Below are 21,166 nucleotides of genomic sequence, written 5' to 3' on the forward strand. Positions count from 1 at the left end.
TCTGCTCAGCAAATGTAGCTCTTCTGCTAATTTTCCCCCACAGTCATGAGGAAGTTCTGTGTCTTTAGATCCCCACCACCTCTGCCTCTGTCAGGGGAGGGTTGAAACAATGACTTCTCCCACCTTTGTCTGGGGCAGGTTGCAGCAATAGCTGGTGTCAGAACCAGGACCCAGCTATCTGAATTTGCTAATCAAAAGCCATGATCAGTGAACAGCTATGCACACCCTGCTCTTCGGGAAGAGGACCCTATGTCCCTCTTGTCACCTGCCACTAGCCAAGGATAGCACCCCACAGAGGCCTGCCATGAAAGTGGGGATGTACACCCTTAGCTGTGGTGTGGAGAAAGCAATTTACTGTTCTTTATCCTTATTTATCAGCCTTTTCCTGATAAATGTTCTTCTGGCCTATGGAATTTCAAAATAGTTGTTTCCGATGGTTCCTGCTTATTTAATAGTTATTTTGGTGGGAGAATTAAGTCCTGGAGCTTCCTATTCTGCCACCTTCCCTGAAAGTTGCAGACTGCTTGTTGTTATCATCACGTACCAGCAATTCTAAATGATGTTAATGATTAAATAGTCCTCCCCTCAAAAAAATCTTTTGTTGGTTTAATTGTTAAATAATTGCTGTGATTATGAAGTTTTAATTATATGTGTGTGTGTGTATATATATATATATATATATACACACACACACATATAAATATATATAAGCACTTTTAATTCCTTTTTCATAGAAAATGTATTTTATATGGCTGTTATTTACTTATTCTTAGTTTTATTTGTGTTACCTATCCTTTAATAGACAATGTGTTTTACATAGAAGTTAACTGGAAGAACTCAGTTATGCAATGGGCCCCAGTGACACGTGTGGTCTCCATTACTTGCTGTTTTGGGGATAGTTAATGATGGCTCAGAATCATTGTAATGCGACATATCCCTACATATAAGTAGGGATCTGAAATACATAGTGCTAGCACAATCATGGTAAAGACAAAGAAATAAAACTTAAGTTACTTAAACTTCTTCAGTTCATGTGACCCATCTGTAGGTTTCATTTGTATTTAAAATTTAAAGAAGTGAAGCCAAGTTTGAGCTTCGAGGTGTAATATTGCTTGGCAAATATAAATTTTTGTTCATAGATATACATTTGTTTACTCAATTTGGATAATACCTTTAAAACAGAAAATCATTGTTTTTAAATTACTTGTAAAATGAAAGACTGAATAACAAAATAAAAACATTATGGCAAAGACGTGACTTAGTAGATGTCGAAATTGTTTAACATTCTAGTTTTATTAAAATTCAGTTATTAATTAGGGGAGAATTATTTACATGAAATATTATGTCAGTAACCAAGGGATCTATGGCCAAGATGCTAGCTATATATAAAAACTACTGAAAAATGGTTGTCAATTTTTCCTTTTTTTAAACAGTCAATATATACTATTTATTTATTTTTAATGTTATTTCCTGGCATAATTACATGAAATTCAGTAAATGTAAATTCTCACTGTCTGTATTTATTTTTGTTTCATTTCATGATTATTACTGAAAATAATTCTATCATATTGAGGAGAGGTGCTAAAAACTGCTCTGCCCCAGGTGTCAATGTACAAGTACCCCCGTCAAGGCACACAGGGACAGTCACGTCAGCCTCATGAGTTCAGCAAGGTGCGTCCAGCTCCCCTGGGTTTATTCCTTGGTCCTGAAGCTATCTGTACTGAATTTTTAAAAGAAGGCTTCAGTTGATGGATTAGGCAAAGGAAGGACCCAAGGCTAAGCAGCCAGCCTGAAGCACTACAGGGAGAGGAAGTAGGAAGAAAAGCCATGTGAGTGGGTAAGGGAACTAACCTCACAGTGGCAATTTGAATAGATGGAAATGAAGTACAAGTAGGTCCTGGTTATGACTTGGCTGGAGTATGGAGGTCCAAGTTGAGTTCCTGGGAGGAGGAGGAGGCTGAAAAGGGGTCCAGATTATTATTTTTACCGCAGGTTTAAGGATTCTTGGTATCCTTGGACTGAGATTCCCATGTAATGAGTTGGCAGTCACTTGTTTTGGCTTTATTCCTCTTAAGTCAATGACCTGCCATAACACAACTTCCACCCACCCATTCAGAGTAACTTATAAAATTATATTCTTTTCCTATGTACTATGATTATCATAGTGTATTCAGAAAATGCAAAAAGCATAAAAATAGACATTGAAATCACTCTTAACACTACCATTTAGAGAAACCAAAATTTTGATTTTTTGGCATTGTTTTGGTTTGCTAAAGCTTCCAAAATGCAATATACCAGAAATGGATTGGCTTTTACAAAGGGGATTCATTAAGCTACAAGTTCCAATTCTATGGCCTTGAAAATGTCCAAATTAAGACACCAACATGAGGACGCCTACTCAGAGGAAAGGCTGACGGCACCTGAGGTTCCTCTGCCACATAGGAAGGCACGTGGCGAGATGGCCCTTCTCTCCTGGGTTGGTTTCAGAATGGTTCTCTCAGTGGGTCCTTCTGGCTACTCCTGGGTCATTTTCTTTCCTTCTTAGCTTCTCTGGGCTCTGAGCTCTCTCCAAACTATCTCTTTCTTAAAGGACTCCAGCAAGCAGATTAAGACCCACCTTGAATGGGGGGGGGGGGTCACATCTCTATGGAAACGACCTAATTAAAAGGTCCCACACAAAATAAGCCTGCCCCCACAAGATTGGATTAATAGAGCATGGCTTTTCAAGAGTACATAACAGCTTCAAACCAGCACAGGCATATCGTTATATTCTTTGAATGTCTCTGTGAAATTAGGCTGTACCTACAATTTGTAACCTGCTTGTTTTCCTTACATCAATACCATTTCCCCATGTCATTACATAGTATTCAAAAACTTGTTTAATGACTGCAAAACATCATTTTTTACAGATAATTTTCAAGGCATTTTAAAGTGTGGTAACTATATTGCCATTTAAAACACAGAAGTTTCAGTCCAGTCAAACCTGCCTTAAAAGTAATTACTGGTCCATTTTATGCTGAAATAATGTACTATCAAGCTGTATCCCAAAGGATAAGCACATTTTAAGAACTACTATAGAGAAATATAAAACTTTAGCACAGGCTATAAATTAGGCAACTAGAAATAGAATTTGATATGATCTATCAGTAAACAGTTTAGAAAGTTTCTCCATAAAATTAAATAATGATGTGATGTGTTATCTACTGTATTTGTAGTAGCATAATTATAATAATGAGGCATATTTAATATAATGAAACTCAGATTTTTAAAATATTAAGTCATGTCAAGCATGCTACTTGGTGTCTCTGCTATTAAGTCATTTAATACTTTCTAGTTAAATTTTATGAGCTTCAGGAAGCAAAATGGGGAGAAATTTTTGTTGACTTATAAGCATATTGAAATGAAACATGAAAGTGTCTCTTAAATATTCTAGAGTCAGTTACCGAAAGAGTCCACAAACTCTCTCATGAACAAAAACATATGGCACTGTAAAACATAATAAAATATTTAATTTTTTATTTCATTTCCTGACATTTGGCTATTAAAAAGGTGTAACAGATATCATATGTTAGTACTCTACTTTGGAAAAAAACACAAAATTATTATGACACCAATGCACATAAAGGTGATAAATACAAAGAGCACGGCTCTCTTGGCCAAAACAGAAAATGGAAATGACACTGCAGAAATGACTCGTTAGGAGGAAAAGCAAAGTCAGAATGATTAAGTAACATTGCACTTGAAAATAAAGGACATAATCCCAAGAAAGAAGCCACATATTTTCCAGGAGAGGTCTTTCTTCTCTAGAACAGTGACTCTGAGTTTTCAATTTTGTGACTAGTCACTTGTTTCAGAGACAGAGGGGAAATCACACTGCAAATTTTTGAGCTTTAGAAAGACCTGGATTCTAACACAGCTGTTCCCTCACTGATTGGCTGAATGACCTTTAGTAAGTTTCTGAAAGTGCACAAGTACTGGTTTTCTTATATGCAGATGGGGATAATGATATTACCTACACCGTGATGGTAGGGTGAAGTGTCTGTGAAACAATATATGTGAAGCACATAAAAAATGAGCAGTCAATATATGTTTATGCTGTTATTATTACTTGCCATGAATTGCCCAAGGTACTTTTTGATTAAACTTTTTAATGGATGAGGTGCTATTACCACCTTATTCACTTTGTTGCAGAGACTACAATTCCCTCCTTCTTTCTTATCAACAGAACCAATTTTATTTGGGTCAGCAATGAACCCAGATAAAAAAACTATATTTTCAGCTTCCATTGAGGCTGAAAATGGTCACTGAAAGTTTTGTAGAATTGGGTGGGACTTTCAAGGAAAGTGAGTTCAGCTTTGGAGGTATGCCCTAGAAGGTTGACAAGTTGGCTAGAACTTCAGCAGCTCTTTTGAAACTATAAGAGAAAAGAAAATCCGGGATAAAAATTTACAAAAACTCTAGAATCTTAGAGAGCTCAAACTTTAAACTCTTAAGCTACTGAAGTAATGTTAGCAGGTTTTTACCTCTAAACTTCTTATATCTTTTTTTAATTAAAAAAAATATTTTTTAAATACCAAAAACACCAAATGCAAACATTTTTAATTTTTGATCATTCCATTCTACATATATAATCAGTAATTCACAATATCATCACATAGTTGCAGATTCATCATCATGATCATTTCTTGGAACATTTGCATCTATTCAGGAAAAGAAATAAAAAGAAAACAGAAAAAAATTCATATATACCATACCCCTATCCCTCCCTTTCATTGATAACTAGCATTTCAAACTAAATTTATTTTAACATTTGCTCTTCCTATTATTTATTTTTCTTCCATATATTCTACTCGTCTGTTGACAAGGTAGATGAAAGGAGCATCAGACACAAGGTTTTCACAATCACAGAATCACATTGTGAAAGTTATATCATTATACGATCATCATCAAGAAACATGGCTACTGGAACACAGCTCTACATTTTCAGGTAGTTCCCTCCAGCCTCTCCATTACATCTTGACTAACAAGGTGATATCTATTTAATGCACAAGAATAACCTTCAGGATAACCTCTCAACTCTGTTTGGAATCTCTCAACCATTGACACTTTATTTTGTCTCATTTCACTCTTCCCCCTTTTGGTCGAGATAAACTTCTAATATCTTGAGAGACACAATCACTCATGTATTTATATCACTGTACTTTGAGTATTTTGGGTTTTTTGGTTGTTGCCACACCAAATTATAACTCACATACATCACACCATGATGAAGGTCTCATTGTAATAAAGTTTCATTACTTGCAATACCTGGGTGAGTTTGTTTTGGGACAACAAAAATTTAGACGACTAAGAACTCTATCTTACAGAGTTGTAAGGAAAGAATGAAAAGAAAACACAGAATTGACTTGCCTAATACAGTCCCTGGCATGTCGTGATTACTCACTTTACAGCGGGTAACATTATAGGACTATTGCAGAGGGAGCCATACCAGAGAAAAATCTTGCCTGGTTCTGGGAGCAGGAACCAATAACAATCATGTTTATAGTTCAGCAATTGGCATTCTGTGTTATTATTATTATTATTATTTACTTAATCTCCTTGCTGACAGATTCATTATTTTAATCCAAAATTGGATGAGAAGACAAGGCACGGAGAAAAGTCAATAGACTGCATGGGTCTGGAAGCACAAAAGAAGTGGCCTTCTACTAAAGAGAGTAGCAGGCATCAACTTATTCTCTTCGGATGTTGTGTTTATGGAATATGAGAGAAACCACGTAATTGTACCCTGTGCCCAAGTTCTGAAGTAATTATGTCATTGTCCATGCTCAGGCAGGATGTAAATTCAGAAAAGTTCAGCTGTGTCTGGGGCTGAAAGTTTGGCTTACCACTTCCTGATTCTCTATTCCTATTTGCTACTGATACAACCAGTAGATCACAGTATGAAATAGGAAAGCTCTCAGTGGCCCTGGGTGCAGTTTTTGAAAGGTGAGAATATCTACAAGGATCTCCACCCCAACATGTGGTTGCCAATGCGAGCAATGGGTGACTCAGAAGATTTCAAATGGACGTCCTTGTCGGAAACACTGGGTGAGGTTACTATTCACATGTGAGGAAGACGTTTTAGTGTCCCAGTCTGTGTTAGCATCACAGTGCTTATAGTTAAAGTGTAAATGCGCAATAAAAGGGAAAAGACAGCTCACAGAAAATGTGTATGTATCTCACCTTAAGTTTATTTTCACCGGACTGTGGAGACTGGTTTCTCTGAAAATTTTGGTGGTGAACTGAATGTTGGTGTCACAGACTTCTTACTGAGCAGTCACAGTGTCCTAGATGACATAGAAGACATGCAAAAGATCAGATTACTGCTTTCTCAGAACTTCCACCCTACTGATCCAAACTTGACCTAGTTTAACTGGAAGGAAATATTTCTATGGCAATCATTCATAGATACGTCATACATATATTCTGTAAAACTGGTACCACAGTCTAAAATGATAAATTGTTATAATAGTAAAAGATAAGCTAACTCAGGGTGGTGCAATGGCAGCTCAGTGGCAGAATTCTTGTCTGCCATGCAGACACCAGGGTTGATTCCTGGAGCCTGCCCATGCCAAGGAAGAAAAAAAAAAAAAAAAAAAGCTAACTCAATTTTATGCGATATATTAGAGAAACACCTAAAAAAAAAGAGATTATACATTTATACATCCACACAATGGAGTCCACTACAGCTAAAAAGAAAGAATATCTTTATATACTGATATAATGTGATTTCTAATATATATTTAAGTGAAAAAAGAAAGGTATCAAACCATGCTATAGTATTCTGCCTTTTGAGTTAGAAATGGTGTGTGTGTACTTTTATATGTTATGTGTGCACACACACCCTTTCATAGACTTATATAAAAATCCATTAAAATGGTTATCTATAGAGGGACTATGATGCACAGTAGAAGAGATAGGATGACAGCTAGAGTTCTCTAATATAGGTTGATATATCATTTTTTCTTTAACCATGCATTTGTTTCACATAACTAAAAAAAAAAAATGGAATAAAATGAAGAGTACTATACTTAAAAGTTGAAAGCAACAGTCATGAACGAACCTAACCTGTATGTCAAGTCAGTGGCAAACTCATACTGAAGAAAAACTTACTTCAAGTGACTTTAAAATATAGCATTTTGACTTATATCCTTGTGGGATATAATACAAGGACAAAAGAACTGCAATGACATTTTAAATTCCCATCAGTAGTTATTTTTGGTAGAAATATTGGAATTGTTATTTGGAAACTATTACATATGTGGAAACTATTATATAATTGTACCCCATTTTGGGCTTGTTTTTGGTTTTGCTCAGCAGTCTGGTAGGTCTGGATCAATTGTTAATAGGATGTCTTCAAGATGTTACTTTACTTAAGGCGCGCCCGATTGAACCAGGTTGGGCTTTAATCCAAATACTGAGAGTCCTTTATAAGTAGGGTGAAAGTCAAATGGAGAGAGAAACTGTGGGGAACAGCTAAAAGCTGGAAGTCAATGGAATCTGGAAGACAAAGAAGACACTGCCATGTACATTGCCATGTAACACAAAAGCCAAGGACCTCCAAAGATTGCCAGAAGATACAGACCCAGCAAGAAGCAAGCCTTCTAGCTTTTGAAACTGTGAGCCAATACATTCCAGTTATTCAGCCATTCCATTGTGTGCTATTTGTTCTAGCAGCTAGGAAGCTTTATTTATTGAAAAATAAAGTGAAATAAGAAATTGTGTTAGTATTATTAGGAACCAAGATAGTCAGTAAAAAAGCAAAGGGATAATTTATAAAAATCAAGGAAGTTAGGAAAAAACTCTGTAATCTTAACTTTGAATTGGAAATACAAGAATGAAGTGAAAATTGGAACTTCCAAAAAGACGGCGGAGCGGAGTAGAGTGACTTCACTTCTGTTCCATAAAACAAGATGGGGATGGGGAGAAAATGACTGGGACTGCAGGTCCCAGGGAGTGAGTAAACAAGGAGGGTCTTTAGGCAGTTCTGGGGAGAACATTAGAGGGATCAGATAGGGAGAATGAGTGTGTTGAGTGACCAGGATCCCTACCGGGCAGGCTGCGGTGCATGGGGGAGGTGTAATAGGAGGGAGCTGACAGTCCTTGGCTCCATCCTGCACAGCTGTCGGGTGGGGAAACCTCCCCACGTGGTCAGAGTGGACTGCACTTGCAAGGAGACCGGCTGCAGGCCGATCATTCACTTGGGTCCCGGGCCTCAGGGTGGGGGGGATGGAGGGGGGAGGGGAGTGATCACCTGGCCTTGTGTAGGAGTAGCCATCCTGCAGGCAAGGTGTCTGGCAGACTTGCCAGTGCTGCAAATCAACTGATTCCTCTGGCAATGGTGAGCTCCCCAGGCCCCCTGAGAGAGACCCGCAACCGGCTGTCCTGGTCAGGAGCAAACCCCCAGCCAAGTTGGCCATCCTTGTTGGTTCAGCCAGGAGAGCGGGGCTGAGGGAGGAGGAGACTCATGGTCACCACCTGCTGGGGAGTTATATTGAAAGTGAAAGGATGGAAAAAAGATCTTCTATGCAAGCTATAACCAAAAGAAAGCAGGAGTAGCTATACTAATATCGGACAAAATAGACTTTAAATGTAAAGACATCATAAGAGACAAAGAAGGACACTGCGTATTAATAAAAGGGACAATTAATCAAGAAGAAGTAATGATCATAAGTGTGCATGCTCCCAACCAAGGAGCTCCAAAGTACATGAGACATATATCGGAAAAAAATGAATGGAGCTGAAGACATGACAGCACTAATAGTGGGAGGCTTCAATACACCACTCTCCGCTATAGATGGAATAACCACATAGAGGATCAACAAGGAAATAGTGAACCTAAACAATGGGATGAATGAACTAGATCTAATAGACATATATAGATCACCACACCCCAAAACACCAGGATATACATTCTTCACTAGTGCACATGGAACATTGTCCAGGATCAATCATATGCTGGGACACAAAGTCTTTATAAATTTAATGAGATTGAAATTATCTGAAGCACTTTCTCTGATCACAATGGAATAAAGTTGGAAATTAATAATCACCAAAGAACCAGAGCTTTCACAATATATGGAGATTAAACAACACACTCTTAAATTATCAGTGGGTCAAGGAAGAAATTGTTGGAGAAATTGGTAACTACCTGTAGATAAATGATAATGAGAATATAACATATCAAAACTTACGGGATGCAGCAAAGGCAGTGCTTAGAGGGAAATTTATTGCCCTAATGCCTATATTAAAAAACAATAGAGAAAAACTTGAGGATTTAACTGTTCACCTGGAGAATTTAGAGAAAGAACAGCAAACTAATCCAAAGCAATTAAAAGAGGAGAAATAACAAAGGCTAAAGCAGAAATAAACAAACTGGAGAACAATAAAACAATAGAAAGAATCAACAAAACTAAAAGCTGGTCCTTGGAGAAAAATCAATAAAATTGATGGTCCCCTACCTAGACTAACAAAGAAAAAAAGAGAGATGACACAAATAAACAAAATCAGAAATGAGAGGGGGTTTGTTGCCACACATCATGAAGAAATTTTTAAAATCATAAGAGAATATTGTGAACAACTATATGCCTATAGTTTATGTCTATAAACTAGACAACTTAGATAAAATGAAAAAATGAAAAAATTCCTAGAAACACACAAATTACCTATATTGACTCAAGAAGAAATAGAAGATCTCAACAAACCAATTACAGGTAAAGAGATCCAATCCATTATCAAAAATCTTCCCATGCACACACAGAAAAGCCCAGGATCAGACGGCTTCACAGGAGAATTTTATCAAACATTTAAAAAAGAACTAACGCCAGTCCTGCTCAAACTCTTCCAAAAATTTGAGGAAAAAGACACATTGCCAAACTCATTTTATGAAGCTAACATCACTCTAATACCCAAATCAGATAAAGATGATACAAGAAAAGAAAAAAGATTAGTCTCCCTAATGAACACAGATGCTAAAATTCTTAACAAAATACTAGCAAATTGTATCCAACACCACATTAAAAAAATTATACATCATGACCAAGAGGGATTCATACCAGAAATGCAAGAGTGGTTCAACATAAGAAAATCGATCAACATAATACAGCATATTAACAAGTCAAAAGGGAGAAATCACATGATCATATTGGTTGATGCTGAAAAAAGCATTAAACAAAATCCAGGATCCCTTCCTGATAAAAGCACTTCAAAAGTTAGGAATCGAAGGAAACTTTCTCAGTATCATAAAGGGCATATATGAAAAACCCATAGCCAGCATTATACTTAATGGTGAGAAATTGAAAGCATTCCCCTTAAGATCAGGAATGAGACAAGGATGCCCATTGTTATGGCCATTATTCAACATTGTATTAGAAGTACTAGCTAGAGGAATTAGACAGGAGAAAGAAATAAAAGGCATCCAAATAGGAAAGGAAGAAATAAAACTTTCATTATTTGCAGGTGACATGGTCCTTAGAAAACGCTGAGAAAGCTGCAGCAAAATTACTTGAGTTAATAAACAAATTCAACAAAGTGGCCAGGATACAAGATTAATGTATAAAAATTAGTAATGTTTCTATACACAAGCAATGACCTATCTGAGGTGAGAACTAAGGAAAAAATTCCATTCAGAATAGCAACCAGAAGAATCAGGTATCAAGGAATAAGCCTACCTGGGGATATCAAGAACTTATACACAGAAAATTATAAAAAAATTGCTAAAAGAAATAAAAAATGACTTAAATAGATGGAAAAACATTCCATGCTCATGGACAGGAAAAAATAGACAAATGGGAATATCATCAAGATGTCAATTCTACCCAAATTGATCTACAGATTCAATGCAATACAAATAAAAATCCCAACAACCTACTTTGAAGACTTGGAAAAACTGGTTATCAAATTTATACGGAAGGGAAAGAAACCCCAAATAACTAAAGATATCCTGGAAAAAGAAGAGTGAAGTGGGAGGACCATCACTTCCTGACTTTAAAGCTTACTATAAAGCCACAGTGGTCAAAACATCACGGTGCAGACACAAAGATAGAAGGACTGATCAGTGGAATAGAATCGAGCATATAGAGATTGACCACCAAATTTATGGACATTTGATCTTTGATAAGGTCTCCAAATCCACTAAACTAGGAGAGAATAGTCTTTTCAATGAATGGGCAAGGGAGAACTGTACTTCAATAGCCAAAAGATTGAAAGAGGATCCCTACCTTACACCCTATACAAAAAATAATTCAAAATGGATTAAAGACCTAAATGAAAGAGCCAGTACCGTAAAACTTCTAGAAGGAAGTGTAGGGAAACATCTTCCAGATGTAGCAATAAGAGGTAGCTTCCTAAACTTTACACCTAAAGCACAAGCTGTGAAAGAAAAAATAGACAAATGGGAACTCCTTAAGTTCAAGAATTTCTGTGTCTCAAAGGATTTTGTTAAAAAGGTGAAAAGGCAGCCAACCCAATGGGAGGAAATACTCGGGAACCACATGTGAGTTAAAGGCTTGATATCCTGTGTACATACAGAAGTTATAGATCTCAATAACAAAAGAACAAACAGCCCAATTATGAAATGGGCAGAGGAAATGAACAGGCACTTTTCTGAAGAGCAAATACAGATGGCTTAAAAGCTCATGAAGAACTGCTCATCTTCATTGGCTATAAGAGAGATGCAAATTATGACAACAACAAGATATCACCTCACACCCATAAGAATGGCTACTGTTAAACAAATAGGAAACTATAAATGTTGGAGAGGATATGGAAAAATTGGAACACTTATTCACTAACTTCACTGCTGGTGGGAATGTATAATGGTTCAGCCGCCGTGGAAGTCAGTTTGGCAATTCCTCAGAAAACTAAATACTGAGTTTTAATGTTTAGTAAAAACTAAATGTTGAATATTGTATTGACCTGGCAATACTAATACTTAGTATATGCCCAGAAGAGTTGAGGCAGTGTGACACAAACAGACATTTTCACACTGATGTTCATAGCGGCACTATTCACAATTGCCAAGAGATGGAAACAATCCGGGTGCCCATCAACAGACGAGTGGATAAACAAAATTTGGTATACACATATGATGGAACATTATGCAGCATTTAGACAACAGAATATCCTGAAACATATGACAGCATGGATGAACCTTGTAGACATAATGCTGAGTGAAATAAGTCAGACACAAAAAGACAGATACTGTATACACATTACTATGACTCTGGTAAGGTCTCCAGTGTTTTGGATCAGCTAGAATGAAAAATCTGCGATGAGGGAATGGTAGCCCATGACAAACTCTGGGACCTGTTCTGTAGCTGCTTGTTGAAGTATGCTTTGAAAATTATTGCTTTTTTCTTTCTTTTCTTTGTGTGTATATGTTATATTTGACAACAACAACAACAAAATGGTAAAAAAAAAAAAAAGTATAGGCAGCTATAGTAATATTAGATAAAATAAATTCCTGAAAGAAAAAATTTAAAAATGTTTAGTAACATAGGTCACTACTATAGCAGTTGATATTTGTAATAACTTTTTACTTGCTATTTTGAGAATGCACACAGTTTTGATAATCAAATGGTATTTAAGAAAGTGTTTAATATCTGATATCTGTATCTATAGATTTTTTCCTTCCTTGCTTTAATTTTAAACTGGTTTATGAAACATATTGTACAAACAGGCTTTACAATGATTATTTAGATATTTTATTTAAATATGCCTATGGATAAGCTAACTAAGATATCCAGTTTAGGTGGTTAAGATTTTCATATGTTAATTATAAAAATATTTGTATCTTCATATTCTCCTGAAATCAGGAAAATGTTTAGTAACATAGCTTGACACTATAGCAAAGTAGATATTTGTAATAACTTTCTACTTGATATTTTGAGAACATTCACAGTTTTGACTGCTATCAAATGTTAGTGTTTAATATTTAGAATTTAAGAACTTTGCTATCTGAATTTGTAGATTTTTCCTTGTTGTCTTAATTTTAAATTGGTTTATGAAACTTACCGCACAAACACAGGTTTTAAAATGATTATATGGATACTTTATTTAAATGTGCCTATGGTTAAGCTAAGATATCCATTTTTGGTGGTTCTCAGTATATTGTTTGTTCTCATAAATAAATATAGATATAAAAAGAATGAACTTTATATTTATATATGTGGATACATGTAAAATATAACACACATATATATGTATACAAAGAAAAGAAAGAAAAAAGCAATTTATTTTTCTCTTTTCAAATAGCAGTGACCTATGTTACTAAACATTTTCAAATTTTTCTTTCAGGAATTTATTTTATCAAATATTACTATAGCTGCCTATACTTTTTTTTTTTATCATTTTGTTGTTGTAAAATATAAAATATATATATAGAAAGAAAAGAAAGAAAAAAGCAATTTATTTTTCTCTTTTCAAAATGTATATTGTGGCTCTGTCCTCTGAAAGACTAGAATCAGTGAAAGCCCAATAGCAATGAGCACCAGTAGCCCCTGGTAATACCCCTGGTAAATAACCTCCCCCCTTTTTTTTCAAAAAGCTACCAGCGCTTGAAAAAAAAAAAAGACCAGAAATTTACAATTTGAGTTTGGGAAACAATGAAACTATGGGATCAAGGTCAAAAGAATAAAACTATCTTGAGGGAATCCCTCTGGCCTAAGAAGAACATTTGTTTTTTTTATGTGTGGGATATCAAGATAAATAATAGTTGGAACATGTACGAAACATAATAATGTATAAATTCATAATGATACTTAAAAAGGCCAACTCAATAGCCACCATGTGGAGATTGATAAGGCACTGCTCTTCCTTATCTCGCTTCTCTGAAAATATGGAAAGAAGCATTTTTCTTATAATTTCCTCTAAACACTGCAACACAGATTAGCCAAAAGTTAATAAAGGAAAGTTCCTCTTTACCGAATAATTCCAGTTAATAATTGTCAAGAAAAATGATAGAATTAGAAAATTACCATTTTACAACCTTAAAAACATAAAGGACCTATGAGATTATCTTCAACAGATGCTTTAAAAATTAGGTTAAAGGACGATGGGGAATGTTACAATTATAGGCTGTCTCTATCTGAACCCATTGTTCAATCCTAGGATCACTGAGGGTGAACAAACTATGTGTCTTTTAATGCAATACAGCAGAAAGCACATAGCACCACCTGTGGAATATTCTCACATAAAATAAATGGTAGAACCAAATCTAGTCAAGCGTCTATATCTGTTTCAGTTTGCTAAAGCTTTCAGAATGCAATATACCAGAAACAGAATGGTTTTTAAAAAGAGAATTTATTGCACTACAAGTTTACAGTCCTAAGGCCATGAAAATATCCAAATTAAGACACCAACAACAGGTTACCTTCACTTAACAAAGGCTGATGCAGTTCAGAACACCTCTGTTAGCTGGGAAGACACGTGGGGACATCTGCTGACTTTCTCCCTCAGCTTCTCCTTTCAAACAGCTTCCCCAGGGGCGTTTTCTTTCTTCATCTGCACAGGTCTCTGGCTGTGTGAACGCTGAAGCTTTTTCCAAAATGCTTCCGTCTTAACGTACTCCAGTAAGTAACCCCACCTTGAATGGGTGGAGACACATCTCCATGGGAACCATCACAACTGGGTGGCTCACACCTCCATGGAAGCAATCAAGAAAACCCCACCCAGCAATCCTGAATCAGGATTAATGAACATGGCTTTTCTGGGACACACAACAATTTCAAGCTGGCACATATCTAATTTACTTTTTACAGGAAATACAGAGGATGGAGGAGAAGTTAAAGGTTTCTGTGAGGAAACAATCAGCCACATGCAGGATTTGGAACATTCTGAAGGAGAAGTGTTTCTCCAACATGTCTGTGGTACAGGGAAGAAGAAAAGAGGGAGCTCCTATAACATACGAGATTTAAGATTTAAGAACCACTGTTCTGTGTTTCCAGAGAAGAGTTTACGTATCTTTCATAGGAATGAAAGCTAAAAATAGATCCCCCTTTTGCCAGCACTATGATACCTTCCAGTTAAAATGGGTTTCAGTAGCAGTAGGTGGCCCTACAGGCCATGGAATCAGAGTAGGAAGGTTTGGGTAGGGCTAGGTCTGAGACTGTGGCAGGAGCTGGAGTTGTGGTTGGGGTCGGGTCAGAGGCTGGAGCAGGGGCTGGAGCTGGGACTAGGGCTGGACAACTGCAGGATGAGACACTTCAAACTTTAGGAAGTCTATAGACAACTTGGTAAATATTCAAAGAACACTATTAGGGAAAGTCAAATGATTGGAAATTTGACCCAATCCAGGCCTGGAAACTCTGAGAACCAAGCATGTTGGAATATTAGGAAATCTTTATCCATCTGCAGGAAGGATCTGGAATATATTGCCTGTCTTAATGAAGGGGAGACTATTCAGGTACTGCTGTTATCCTCATAGGAACACTCTTCAGTTTTCCCTCCAGAGAACCCATTGTGAAGGGATGTGAGTACTTTGTCCATGGCATATCACATCCTAGCTAATGCTTCAGAGAATCAGGCCTTGTCTTCAGAAATATTTTCCATGGACAGGAAAACAGCTGTTTCTGGCTTATCGTGGGTTTGTGTCTAGGAGCACTAACTGGAGCTGCTGATTTGTGGTGTATTTCAGCCAGGAGGCAGCAATTAGCCAACCACTGTGAGGGCTGATACCATCTACCCTTCTGGCAGTTTTGCTAACTTAGCAGAGAGATCCTTGCTGGTCTAAACTGAGCTCATCCTGGGATTCAAACTTACTTGGACATGATCTGGGAGGTGGATGATGTTAACGGACAAAGGCCATGGATTCTGGGTACAAGTGAAGTTTAGTCACAAAGTTTTTACAATCACAGGAGAAGAAGATAAGGCTATACAATCATCAGTGATCAAGGCAGCTGGATTACAATTTAGAGATTATTTCCCTCTGTATACTCGAATATACCAGGAAGTAAAAAGGAATATCTATATAATGATTCAGTAATCAAATCATCCCTTAAATCCTGATTTCTTGGTTACACTGTGTGCCAGAGGGTTGGCCTTTTTGTGTTAGGAGCCTCATGGAACAGAAATTATCTTAAGAGAAGAAAGAAGTGATGTTTACAGATTGGGGTCAAAGAAGGTAAGAGGGTAAGCGTTGGCAGCAAGGGGATCTGAAGACAGTAGGGCAGATGTCTGTCACCCCTTTGCTTTCTGCCCTAGCAACCTGGACAGCACCGCTGTGTCCTGGGAGATGAGCTGCAGTCAGTAGCAGGTGAAAACAGGGACAACTGTTTCACTCTTAACTTCTATGACATACTAAGAAGACTGAGATACTCTGCTTTGAAGCTCCATTTGAGCACCCTGACCTTTCACCATCCTTTGTGGCTCCTGCTCCCACTGAACACTCCATCTCCTACCCCAATCCTTGTTGCTCATCTCTTCTCTACTGATCCTCTTTTAAAGAGGCCATCACATAAGATCTCTATATATGTGGCAGCATTGACTGAAGTTTTAGAACCCAGGAAAGCTTTCATGTCACCACATTGCTCAACCTCCCTTAAAGAATCTTCTTATCTCACTGCAGAGGGATCTGCTTGTCCCTAGGTTCACCAGCCACTGCATTCCACATCAAGACCCTGAGGGCCTGGCTGCCTCAAGTCTTTCTCAACCACTAGAAGAGCTTCCTCAGGCCCAGGACTGGGAATTTAATAACCCCAGAGCCATCCCTCAACCAAGGAGAAGTAAGTAAATACCTAGCTTCCTGATGCCTTGGTGGGACAATTCTGTAATGTGTTCTATACAGCTCCTCAGTGGGTCCCTAGGAGGCCATAGTTGGCCACCCAGGCCCTCACTCATCAACATACCCTTTGATGGCTTCTCTCTCTTCCCTGTCTCAAATGTTACCCACTGCCCTCACTTGTACTTTCTGGCAATACTTTCCAAACAAACTGCCTGTGTTCAACACCAAGCCTTTCCTCAGAGGATGGTTTTGGGGGGAACCAAACCAAAATACACCCAGTCTCTGTACCTTCCTCCGTTGCCATCAATTTCAATTCTCTACCCTTTCCTGGTTTTCAGGCCTTTCTTCATATATCTGGTCTCATTAACATCTCTGCTAAAATAATAGGCCATCTACTCTGTGTAACACAGTTTATGATTGCCCTATGATGGCCCCTGGTTGTCCTGTTTTGATTAATTGCAGCCTTAGCCATTGGGCCAGTTACTGCAGGGTATGAGCAGTCTAATCCATTTCCACAGTGTGCCTTGCAAACATCCACATTCTTTATATATGCCGTAATGATAAAAGGATGTGGGAACATTGGTCTAGACAGGACTGCCACACACTACTGTGCAAGTTGTATACTACATCTAAGAGGATATCGTTTATATAGGACTTAGTAGATTTATACAGTTACTATCAGAAATTTCCAGCAGATGGCAGTAAAGAATATTGTTCATACAAAAATCAGTATATTATGACAACTTTTTGACCCATGGATGTTAAATGTCTTAAAGAAGGAGTGGTGGCCTTGTGTTTGGATATTAATCATCTATCTCATTTATGTTGCAAATAATTTCCCCAGGTTGTTTGGTCTTTCAATTTAGTTTGTGATGTGTTTTGTCATATGGTCTTTTTCTTTATGGTGCTGCTCTTTATCATAGGGTAAACAACTTGCTCCTGGCCTTAGCTCTGAAAGGCCTGTGCTCTGAGAAATGCTTTAGTCCTGGTGAACTGGATGATTGGTCACTCTATCCATTAACTGACTTTTCATTTAAGTGGTCTTTTTTTTTTTTTTTTTTTTTCACAGAGCTATATGAATAGTAGAAGAACTTCCACGGTGGCGGCCAGCTGTGGAAAAGGGAAGGTAATGCTCCTCAAAGGGGGTGGGGGGAGTGCAAGGGCTTATAAGGATTTAGGACAAGGATATAAGAACAGAGTTTCAGCAGGGTTTCCTGAACAGTGGTTTGTTACCAACAATGATCAAGGGAGGGGAGTTTCAGTGCCTTGCTTAGGAGTCTTTTACTTGAAGGGCTCAATAACCAATTCCTGACGTACCAGGGTTTCAGAGAGAGAAAGAGTTTATTACTAGGCACGTAGTAGGAGAGCAGATGGCCTATTGGCCCAAAATCCATCTCCCACATCTGCAGTAACAGGGTTTTAGATAATGAGCACAAGGGCCCTAGATGATGTAATTAGGGATGATCTAATTATTGAGCATGTTCAGATGGGTCACATGCTTAGTCATGGAACGCATGTAAGAAAATGGCAGCATGAGGTATAAGTGATTTGTAAGTTAAAATCTAAGCTACTATGTATATCAGGTGGTCCCACTTTGGTTAGATCCAGTCTTGATTATCAAGATAACCTTGGACTTGGGGTGGGTTAGTTCTAGGCTGACCCAAGACCCTTCGTTAATAAACATTAGGGACTGTCTTTAGTGATCACAAGACTCTAAAATTGAAAAATTGGATATCTGGGTACATGTGTAGTTTAGTCACAAAGTTTTTACAATCACAGGGGAAGAAGATAAGGCTATACAGTCATCATCAGTGAGCAAGGCAGCTGGATTAAAATTTAGAGATTATTTCCCCCTGTATACTCCAATATACCGGAAAACAAAAAAGCAATATCTATATAATGATTCAGTAATCAAAATCATTCCTTAAATTCGGAGTTCTCGGTTACAATAACATCTGTATATTCTTTCCCCCCTGAGTAGCTTTGATGACCTTTATTGTCTGTCCCAATCATGTAGACAGTTATGTGAAATTACCTGCTCTCAATATGGAGGGGTTTCCAGGTCCTGGATCCCCACAATCCCCTAGCTGCTGGCATGCAACATACCAAAAGCAGAATGACTTTTAAAAGGGGGAATTAATAAGTTGCAAATCCACAGTTCTAAGGCCCGTGAAAATATCTTAACTAAAGCAAGGATATAGAATTGTCCAATCTAAGGCATCCAGGGAAAGATACCTTGGTTCAAGAATGCTAATGACATTCAGGATTTCTCTCTCAACTGGAAAGGCACATGGCGAATGTGGCAGCATCTGCTAGCTTTCTCTCCTGGCTTCTTGTTTCATGAAGCTCCCCTGGGGGCATTTTCCTTCTTTATGTCCAAAGGTCTCTGGTTACATGGGCCCTATGTTCTTTCCAAAATGATTCCCTTTTAAAGGGCTCCAGTAAGTAACCCCACCTTAAATGCATGGGGACACAACTCCACGAAAGCCATGTAATCAAAATCTACCACCCACAGCTGGGTGGGTGACATCTCCTTGGGTACAATCAGACAGCTCCCAGCCAGCAATATTGAATGAGGATAAAGGACATGGCTTTTCTGGGGTCCACCCCACAGATTCAAACTGGCATACCCTGTTGCCTTTTGTATTACTTCTGATGGTTGAATTTGGTCTGGATTTTCCTCAAATGTTGATAATTCTTGGTTGTATACTGTACTAATGAGAATAAGTAGTTAGTACCTGCTGTTGTAACAGGTAAACTTTGATGTCTCAGTGGCTGTGGTGGGAAGCATTCTAAGATGGCCACCATGACCTTAGCTTTACAGTTGTTCTATGATTACATTATGCTAGATGGCAAAAGAAATTTTGCAGATATAATTAAAGTTACTAATCAGTTGACCTTAAGGAAGGGAGATTATCTGGGTGTCCCTAATGTAATCACATGATCCCTTTAAAAGCAGAGTTTTCTCTGATTGGTAGAAGAGGCTATCAAAGATTTTAAGCATGAGAAGGATTTAATGTGCTGTCCCTGGCTTGGAGATGGAGGAGCCACATGCAAAAGACCTAAGAGTGATCTCTACAGCCAACACTAAATGAAGCCCTCAGTCCTATGAACACATGGAACTGAATTCTGCCAACAACCCGAACAAGTTTGGAAATGAATTTTTCTCCAGAAGTTTCAGTGAAAATAGGCTGGCTGACAACTTGATTTCAAACTTTTAATATGAGACCTGAAGCAGAGGTCTCATTTAATCCTGCCCAGATTTCTGACCTATAGAACACTGAGATAGTAAATGGGGATTGTTTTAAGCTGCTAAATTTGTGGTAATTTGTTACACAGCAATATAAAACCAGTACAGTGGCTTTAGCACAGTAAAAGTTTATTTCATGCAGGTCAGGAAGGGGCATTTCTCCCACTACCATTCTGAGATCCAGGCTCCTTTCATTACATGCATGTCTTCATCTAGCGCCCTGGATTCCTTCAGTTGATTCTTTGCATACAGTTGACAAGCGAGGGGAGAGAGAGCACATAGAATATTGTATGAGAGGATTTAGGAGTCAGGCCTGAAAGTAGCATACTCAGTTCCACTCACCTTCCAATTGCCATAAATCACATGGGCCTAATTAACTATGAAAAGGCTAGAAAATTAACCCATAGCATTGTCTCTGCCATGCTATGAACCTCTGTATTTGAAAGTTGCTGTTCCTTAACCGTGAATGCTGTATCTGTTTATCACAGTTTGCCTATCTGGAGAGGTACATATCTTAGGAGAGGATGGTCCCTTGAATATGTGGCAATCTGCTCCTATGAGTGTCCCTAGCTCCCTGGAGGCACTCTGATAATTTGCAGGCTCTGGTATTTCCTTTTACTTTTTAGCTGCTCAGATCAAATCGGAGAAGAGCTGAGCTACCCAGCTACCCTGAAGCAATTTCCCAAGCAGGCCCTTGGACCCCTGTCAGCAACTGTGTCGGTTGCCAGAGATGTTCTGACATTCCCAGCTGTCTTCTGTGATGTGCTGGACCGTGGTCTCTGGTGTCATCTGATCTTTGCTTTCTTTAAGTAAATCCTTACTTTTTCCATTCTGCTGGTGGAACTCTTGCTTATATTTTATCCCTTTTATAACAATGTTCTTTAAAATTTTTTCCTATTATTTCTAGAAATTTGAGGTAGAAGAGATGGGCATATTTATTTTAAAGCCGTTTTGACTCAATCCTTTCATTACTCATAATTCCATCCTTTATTTATTTATTTTTTTATCTCCCTGTTATTCCTTTTCATGAGACAAAGAAACAGCATGGGATTTGGATTCAGATGATCTGGAACTATGTCCTGGTGACCTTATTAGCTTTTTTCCATCATTTAATTTCTTAATATCGTTGAGTCTGGCAAATTTTTAATCCCTTGTGA

The 21,166-nt window shown here is 37.8% G+C and overlaps 1 protein-coding gene across 7 annotated transcripts in view; it reads right to left on the bottom strand.

Moving 5' to 3' along the window:
• CMKLR2 (chemerin chemokine-like receptor 2) overlaps window positions 1-14,595 on the bottom strand; it is a 99,265-nt gene extending 84,670 nt beyond the window's left edge. For 3 of the 7 annotated variants that reach the window (XM_077154830.1, XM_077154829.1, XM_077154828.1), the window contains exons 1-2: window positions 14,411-14,594; window positions 6,223-6,326 (exon numbers count right to left, since the gene is read on the bottom strand). The gene's annotated coding sequence lies outside the window, so the exon portion shown is untranslated. Of the gene's footprint in view, window positions 1-6,222; window positions 6,327-14,410 lie in introns of all 7 variants that reach the window. The other 4 variants (XM_077154827.1, XM_077154826.1, XM_077154825.1 and 1 more) reach the window with 2 other exon arrangements.
• Window positions 14,596-21,166: the final 6,571 nt, after the last annotated feature.

Source organism: Tamandua tetradactyla, chromosome 3 (genome assembly GCF_023851605.1).
Source record: "Tamandua tetradactyla isolate mTamTet1 chromosome 3, mTamTet1.pri, whole genome shotgun sequence".
Taxonomy (NCBI): Eukaryota; Metazoa; Chordata; class Mammalia; order Pilosa; family Myrmecophagidae; genus Tamandua; species Tamandua tetradactyla.